The sequence below is a fragment of the Diadema antillarum genome, unplaced genomic scaffold (genome assembly GCF_040938485.1).
Source record: "Diadema antillarum isolate AM-2024a unplaced genomic scaffold, OU_Dant_1.0 scf00000083, whole genome shotgun sequence".
Taxonomy (NCBI): Eukaryota; Metazoa; Echinodermata; class Echinoidea; order Diadematoida; family Diadematidae; genus Diadema; species Diadema antillarum.
This window is the reverse complement of record NW_027270972.1, coordinates 841,349-850,240: the sequence shown is the minus strand read 5'-3', so window position 1 is coordinate 850,240 and position 8,892 is coordinate 841,349. Positions and strand designations below refer to the sequence as shown.

The following is an 8,892-nucleotide window of genomic DNA, read 5'->3' as shown; positions in this document are numbered from 1 at the left end:
CTGACGAATCCGACTTGGTTGGTCCACTATCAGGTGAGTGTCAGTCATGTCCGCGCGGTTACGATCCTCATTCGACGATCTTGCCTCATCGGATCCGGGATCGGATCACCGCCCGACATGGCTGACACTGACCCGATAGTCGACCAACTCAAGTGGGTTTCATTGGACTGCCATCCAATGCACTTCGGTGGGTGGCCGGAAGCGATAAACTTTGCTTCCGACGAGTAACCAATGAGAAGAAGTCTCTGTGGAATGGAGGTATAAATCTTTGGTCCGACTCTGCCGAAATCAGCAGCCAGAACCACATCTCACGCCCATCCTCATTAACGAGTCACCGTTTCCTCCTAAGCTAACATGTTTATGAACATATCTGCGCATACTTATTTGTAGATCACAGACAGACAGACATACTGACAAACACACAGACAGAAAGAAAAAAAATATAAAGAAAGGGGGAGATAATGAAAGGAACTGGGGAGAAAAAGAGAGGGAAGAGAGATAGAGAGAAAGAAAGGAAAGAGAAACGGGGGGGGGGGGGGGGAGAAAAAGACCAATGTTCAACAGGTGCTCTAATCGTTACATATCACTTCATCCCAACCCGGCCTTCCTGCCACGAGTCTATTCAACTTCTTGTTCTTTGTTACGGCACAGCTTACGAGGAGATTGATAAAATAGTTACACTTTTTGTTACTAAATGATTTCGAAATCCGAATTCCTCCTTTGAGCAAAGACACAACGATATCTAATCGCTTAGATACAGGCACAACATGGCCATAGGTGTAAGACGAAGCGGCCTACAACTGAGCAGTGGTCTAAAAAAGATAAAGGAGGTAAAGAATAATAATTTCAGAAATCGCGCTTTAGGCTTTACTTTTCTCTCCAAAAACCACTCCTCCACGGTCCAATGATTGACAAGTAGCAGTGTCGGCTGTGTGGCCATATTATGCGTGCATTGTGTGTGTGTCCTATACATACCCACCACCAGGCTTCGCTTTGCGCCGTGCGTTTGCGAAGTCGACATCGGGAAAACAATTCCCTCTCCTTTCTCTTTGGATTTTTACACGGAAATCAGGTCAAGCTGGCGTATTATTCAGATGAAGACGATGAAAAGGTATGTGATTCTTCATATTTGTAAACGTTTGTGTCATTTGTGCTGTTATTGCGAAGAAAATGCGAGTTGAAAGTTGGCGATCGACTTAGATTTTGGAGCGGCTCGCCGGTGACTTTCGCAGGCGGAGCGTGCGGGGCAATGGTTAGTGTACAAGCGTATGGTGTGTGTGGGATCTACTTTCAGGCTCGTGGATGGATGGGTACGTGCAGCGATCACATAGAGAAACTGGGAGTTGTGTGCTGGAGCGATGTGTTTACCACGCATAGCGGGCAAATGATGTTTAACATCATGATTTAAAGTTTAAAGGGACGCATCACAAGCGATCGGGCATGACCGTGAAATGTTTGGTCTTTGTTCATGCTTTAAAAACTTTGCGCTACGGTACACGCCTGGTCAGGATAGTGTTCCATACCATTGCCTGGCATTGCCATTGGTAATATCTGTGTAAACTTACTGCAGCCTGCAGGTTTGAACTTTTAGTTTACTTTAGCTGGTAATCTCTGCATGTTGTTAGAATCTATCTACACGTTGTAACGAGGTACCAGTATGGTTGGGGCACCACCTATCGACAGGGCACCTTCCCATCGACACCCTGCGTATCATGGCTGTTTGCGTATAGAACAAAAAAGTACGCGCGGGATTAAGTGTCATTAGCTATAAAAACAATAAAAACGAAGAAACGAAAATCAAACTCAAACAAACCAAGCTAAAAATTACACATCCGATCAGTAACGACGCATGGCTGTGAAATTCACGTGTATTACCTATGGCCTGTGAAATTCACGTGTATACCTATGCTGTGAAATTCACGTGTATACCTATGGAGGAGAGGGGGTGTCGATCGCAAGGTTCCCTTTTTAGCTGCGCGAAGAAAACGGAACGCACGCACTAAAATTGCGCTATTTTAAAACGGAGATTCATAATCAACGAGACGGTCACGACATTCAAAACTGCAGTATTTATGGCATATTTGAGGTAAGAATTAGGCGGATTTGTATTATATTTTTAGAATAAACAAGCTACAGATCCTTAGGGTGTCGATACGTGGTACCCCCAACCCTACCACTTTGTCATGTTTTTTTTTCTATTTTTTTCCAACAAATTAAATAGATCTAACGGATCTAACAGTTCGATCTCTGTTTTTGATTCTCTAGATCTAGAACTGGTACATAGCACACCAGTAAACTTTATAGTTACAGTGTATTTATAGTAGGCTTACCAAGGACAAGGTAGGCCTACTTCGTACTTGTAGAATCTGTCTGTGTATAAATCCCTTGACCCTAGCACTGCAGTGCATAGTCCTATAGTTATCAGATGATGTCAATAATGTGATTGTGAGACTGCTTGCTTGCAGACGATGCCAAATCTGCTGGCAGTCAATTAACGTTATAGTAATCCTAGTGATACACAGTTACTGCAGCAAACTACTGTAAAAGTGGATATTTTCGCACAAGTAATTTTTCGCGCTCAGCCGGGTAAGATGAATTGTGCGTGTTTTTAGTTCCGCGGAATCAGGACATTAACTATCAATTGGAACATATGGCATGCAAAAATATTCACATGCTTTTATTTTTGAGCTAGCTTCTGGTTTCGCGAAATGCACAAAATGTCTACACTGCGAAAATTTCCACTTTTACAGTATCGACAAGCTTGAGGACTTGTCACTCAAATTCAATCATGGAAGATGTCATGTTATGCACCATGGTCATAAAAACCTCGGCATCAATACCATTAAACCAATTGACAGAAGAATCTGTTTGTCCAGAGGAGATTTTTTTAAATTATTTTTTTACTCTTACGGCTCTCTTCTGTGTGGGAGGGGATTCTGTGCTGTGAAGCCGGACGTACATTTTGTAGTCTCCGGGGAACATATTTCCGATGACAAGATACAGACTGATCTTTCTATCAACAATATGTATTCAGATGATGAGAATGATAATCTTGAGGTTATTGAGACAGTTAAAGAGGAAAATGATCTTATGGGTTTATTTTTATCCTCAATTTTGCTCTTCATGTACACTGTACTCAAAGTGGCTGCCAAAGCAAATAAAGTACAGTGTACTTGGTCTGATCAAAAGGACTTTTACTCACCTTACTGAGGAAGTGTTTGTCTTTTCTGTATACGGCCTTAGTCAGTCCACTCTTGGAACATTGTTCTTGTGTCTGGAATGAACTTGCCAATACAAAGAGTGATGCAAAAAAATGTGAATTGGTTCTGAGGAGAGCGACCAAGTTGGTATCTGAAGTTAAATTATTGTCATACTCAGCGAGACACAAGTCTTTGGGGATTCCATCCCTATTTTGTAGGTGTGAATATGCAGATTTTGCATGATCAGGAAGATTTTGATCCAGCTGTTCTTTTTGTTATCAATGATAAAGTTACACATGGTAAGGTTAATGCACTTGTCAATGTAATGACTCACCCCACTACCCCCGGACATGGGTGCGTCATTTCCTCGTTTGGTCCGTCAAATTTGTGACCCAGGTGTTCGTCATTTTACCAGCTTTGTCCGTCAAATTTTTGACCGAGGGGTGCGTCAAAATCCCATCATTGTCGGTCAAAATTTGACCGAGGGGTGCGTCATGGTACGTCACTTGGCTATGGAAAATAACACGCATTATTTTGAACCGAGGGATGCGTCATGGTACGTTACTTGGCTATGGAAAACTGCACGCATTTTTGCACGCTACCGGTCGCGGATACACGTACCGCCAGTGAAATTACAGTGAGGGCTTTCCCGCGGCAAGTGGAAATCAAAGTCGGGAAGCGTTTTGGAATAAGAGGAAAAAATGCTTGCCAGAATCTGGCAAGCAAAGAATTTAAAAGCCACCCTTTCTCCTTACATTTTCCCTCCAACAAACCCATGAAATCATGCATACTCAATCTCAAACCAGGGACTGTTCAGCGGTGTAACAACTTAGTTCAATCTTTCCTGTCGAAACGGCAGCAGAAGAACTGCCTGCCGCATATGCTATTTTCTGCTCGCGGGATCGGATAGCCCGACCAGCTGGCCAGACGCGCGCGCGACGCTGTTAGCTGTGCGAATCTCTACGTACCGCGACTAGGCTGTAGTTACGCAGTACTCGAGCGGGAATATGAATGCCGTGGCGTGGTGTGTACCTACCTGCGCTGCAGCAGTATGCATCCACCCACCGCACTAGCAATGGCCGCGCACACACAGCGCATTCTGCATACATGTGATTGTCATGTATGGATTGCATGCACAGAATACATACTACTGTTCGGAATATCCGTAGCAGCAGCGTGATGTACGGTGAATGACAATACGGTGCTTACATGGTAAGGGAAACTTGCCGAAACTTTTACAAATTATGTGTACGAACCAAAAGAAAATGAAATTGCTTGAATAAAACGTATGCAAAAATCGTTTCAGTATTTACGGGGGTGCGTCAAATGTACCGAGGATGTCCGTCACAAAAGTGACCGAGGTGTGCGTCACTTTCAACGTGTTGTCCGTCAAAAAAGTGACTGTGGTGTTCGTCACTTGCAGCGTTATGTCCGTCAAAAAAGTGACTGTGGTGTCCGTCAAAAACCCCGTGTGGTCAGTCAAAAAATGACCATGACGCACCCATGTCCGGGGGTAGTGGGGTGCGTCATTACATTGACAAGTGCATAAGATGTGCAATAAAATAAAATATGTGTTGCACTAGTAAGAGGTTAAAGCCCAAACAAAGTTCTGGTAAGCCTGCAAAAGTTGTCAAATTTTGCTCCACAATGTGAACGTATGCCTAGGAAATGTGCGGAATAACGCTGTAATAACAAGATATTCGATGGGTAACGACGAAAATGGGAAATATTAACCAAAAACGTTCAGTCTCAGAACTTACCCGAACGGGGTCAGGCTAGACTCGGACTCGGGGATAACTCGGCTTCGCTTTGACGGCGGGATGAGTAATAATGGTTGTCCCTCCGATTGTACAGTGTTGTCCTATGGGAGCGGCCTGTATAAACTAGCGCTTCGTGTTCTGGCTACTCGCAGTAATGGTCCGAGTTGTTACAACGCGCGCATCAAAAACCTCTTTTGCGCGCATGCAAAATTAGTGTGCGCCAATCAAGCACCTCTAAAACAAAGGCGCTTGATAAACCACAACAAAAACTCCAAAGACCGCGCGTCTCAGCAACTGAGGACCGCGCGCTGTCATTTTTGTTTTGTTTTGTACAGGATTACTAGTACGTTAGCACGCACTTTCCTGTCCATTCAGTTAGGCCTCATTTGGTATTATGCAGTGGCCAGTAGAATGTGGTGATCACTTACTGCGTGTGAATTGTCTGAAGTAGGGTCGAATTTTTCCCGAGACCGAGTTAGTCTGGAGCCTTCTGGAATAAAAGTCGGTTTTCCTACTATTATTATTTTTCTCAAAATACTCCAAACCGACTCATCATTCCGTCAAACCGCGTCAGCCAGGTAAGTTTCTTAGTGGACTCTTTCGATATATTGCAAGCAAAAATGAAATAGTGCTAGACGGGTTCTCAAGCACTTACCGAAACTTAGTTTTCACTTTAAACTCTTTCATGCAGAGAGCAATGAATTTGTGGAATAGCCTTTGTGCTGATGCTGTCAAGGCAACATCAGTCAACCCCTTCAAGTCTAAGCTCAATCATCACTGGAAATGGAAACATAATAAATTTAATACAGATTGCATAAATTGACTACCCCCGTGGATACATCACATGGAACTCCTCAGGCTCAGGATTGGATCTGTCGGAGGTGATCAGATATATATGAACTTTGCCTTCGTGGTATACAGCTGTAGGTGTTTTTTCAAAGAGATGTTTGTTTTGTGAATATCAGTCCCTTTAGAAAGGCATCATGAAATACATACTAATTATGGTCTAGGCTCTGTTAATAGACCTTGTCAGCATACCTATGTATTGATACCTTCCTAATTACGATTATCATTTCCTTATCATCAGATGATTACAGTTCATTTTAGATTGTAACTTTTTGCTTGTTTGAGGATGTGCATGTTGTAATGTTATAGTAGCATTGCATAAGCACAACTTGTCTTAGTCTTACAAGAGCATGTCCATAGATGCTGGACTTGGTGGCAAGAAACTTAATGAAAGACAAAAAGGTTTCATTTTCCTTTCAAATGAAAAGAGATACAAGAGCATTCTAAGTACATTGTATTATGGTTAGTATTGTTTGTCTTGCCAGCTACGCGTTGTATACTACAGGAATCAGATGCTGTATGGTACCAGTGATGGTATTCCTCAATTACACTAAAAATTGGGCTGGGGGTATACTGTATGCCAAAACGTCATGTACTGGTACATTGTATAAACGAGTCAAATATTTCATGAATCGTGACTTCCCGATGATATTGTGAGTAGTTGTAGTTGTGATCAGGGAGTACAGTAGTGGACGGAGAAACACACTTGAGTGTCACATTCATGCTGGTATCAGAGTTCATATTTTTTGCATGTTTTGATATCTGCGAAAAGCAAACGACTCATGAAATTTGCATGATAAACCCAGCAAATAATATGGCATATGCAGTGCTCTACTGCTCACCTGTTTTCATAGTAGTGTGAGGTATTGGTATCTTATTTTTATATCATTGTTAGGTGCATTGGTGAGGGCTTACTCAGAGCTACCAAGTCTCACGCATTCTCAGTGAGACTCAAGCGTTTAGGGGTCATCTCACGATTTCACGCATGGCATCCATTTTTCTCACGCATTGGGCAAAGTCTACAACTGGGCCTATACATGTAATAATGAGCATAGCCCAAAGGATTAAAGTGATAGTTGCAATTGAAGGTATATTTCTTTGTCTTTCAAAATAAGTAAAAATAGTCACTTAAGTATGCGCCTGATCGCACCATAAGAGCTAAGAATTGAAAAAGCTCCCTACCATGGGAGGGGTAAAAAACCCCTCCCACCCTCGCTCGCACGCACATTCGCGCGCCGAGATGCCGAGTCATGAAAATCTCACTCATAAATTTGTTTTGAACTTGGCATCCCTGCTTACTGACTCCATACACAGTGGCGGATCCAGGAAGGACCGCACCGGGTGCGTGCCCCCCCCCCCCTTTATTTTTTATTTTTAAAAACAAAAGAAATGAGAAAAAATGAGGGAGGGATGCATGCGCCCCCCTTGAATTTTATGAAGGCGCCCCCTCTGTACAGAATTCCTGGATCTGCCCTTTGTATAAAGTCTTGTACAAGTACAGTCTTGTACATAATATGTTCAATGTACATTGTACAGTCAAACCTGTCTATAGCGACCACCATCTCCTGCTGTGTGTGACCACTATACACAGGGTTTCACCCTTAGAGAAAGGCCATGTTAATGGCCCTGTCAATAGCGGCCACCTGTCTACAATGCCCGCTTTTTTGTCTCCCTTGGGTGGCGCTATAGACAGTGTTGATTACAAGTACAAAGTGTACTTCCAATTGGGGATTTCAGCGGGAGGTATAATGTACAATGACATACACTGTACATATGATTGTACACCTACAATATAAAAACTACAAAAGAAAGTCTTTCAGATTTCCTGGCTATTCAAGTTGGATTGGTGATGTGAGGGATGAGTTTTCTATCGTATCAAGTTTGCCTGTTTAGCCATGGTCAAACAGATGAGGCTAATTAAAATGATGTGACAGGGTGTACATTGTATTAGGCAGGTGCTTACACGGATGTACTGTATTAATGGTATATCATACAGGCCCTATTGGGGGAAGAATTTTAGGTATTTTTGAGTGGTCTCTGAACAGCGAAAGGCAGAAATAGGAGTGATCGATCGACTGAGTACGTTGTACCTTGTACATCATGAATAGTGTGAAGAAATAAAGGTTCAATCACAGTACACATGGCCCTTCTGTATCAACCTAAAACCTTACTTCTCAACTTCTAGTTGGTTTCCCATGTTTAAAGTTTTGCACAAGAATTGTTTTTCGATGCATACATTGTAAGTACCTGTACATGTAGGCACAGGTATTGTATAATATGTATGTGGCAGAATGAGTTCTAACAGAAAAGACAGAGAAAGATAGAGAGAGAAAAAAAAAGAAAGAGAGTATACACAGTGCATAATGAGAAGACAGTATTAAGATACATGTAACAAGAGTGACAGGTAGAAAGAGATCAAATATACTTACATATATGTACGATGTGTTGGTGGAGATATATTGTAATGTAGGCCTACCTACTGTACGTGTACAATAGTAGTACCTTGACTGACATACTTGTAGATACTGTATTAATACATTTGAAAAAAAAAAAGAAATGTAGGCAGTTACCTACAGATGATAGGTAAAAAAGTTACTGACAAAATGATAGATATCAAGAAAGAGAGAAAGAGTGAGAGAAAGAGAGAAACGAAGGAGACCTACAGGTGTACAGCTGTAGAGCTCCCAAATATTATTCATAATGACCTCATTCATGTGTATCTTTTCATGTGCACTGTGCTGGGCAATCCTCGGGAGGCAGTGAACGTTACGTTTGAACAAAGGATGATCAATTCCAGGACGACCCCTTTCAGTGTGCAAAGAGACAGACTGTGACAAATTTTCCATTGAGCCGCCATAACGAGGCCAGCAGCTGGCATAACTCTTTAGCATCATTACAAATGATATTACTTTATGGCACAAAAGCTAAACAAAACATGAATGTACTGTACGTGTACACTGTACACTGTACTTAAACGTAGTATAAAGTGCATGTTGTCATGTTGTCCAAGTCATGATAGGGATGAAAGAGTTTTGATAAGATGCCTGAAAGAGAAAGTCACATAGAGCTATTGATGGATACAGTAA

At 42.1% G+C, this 8,892-nt stretch overlaps 1 protein-coding gene across 1 annotated transcript in view; it reads left to right on the top strand.

The window, feature by feature from the left end:
• Positions 1 to 1,005: 1,005 nt before the first annotated feature.
• Positions 1,006 to 8,892, top strand: part of LOC139717833 (polycomb group RING finger protein 3-like) — a 124,197-nt gene continuing 116,310 nt past the window's right edge. Inside the window, exon 1 of the mRNA XM_071629328.1 lies at positions 1,006 to 1,111. The gene's annotated coding sequence lies outside the window, so the exon portion shown is untranslated. The remainder of the gene's footprint in view (positions 1,112 to 8,892) is intronic.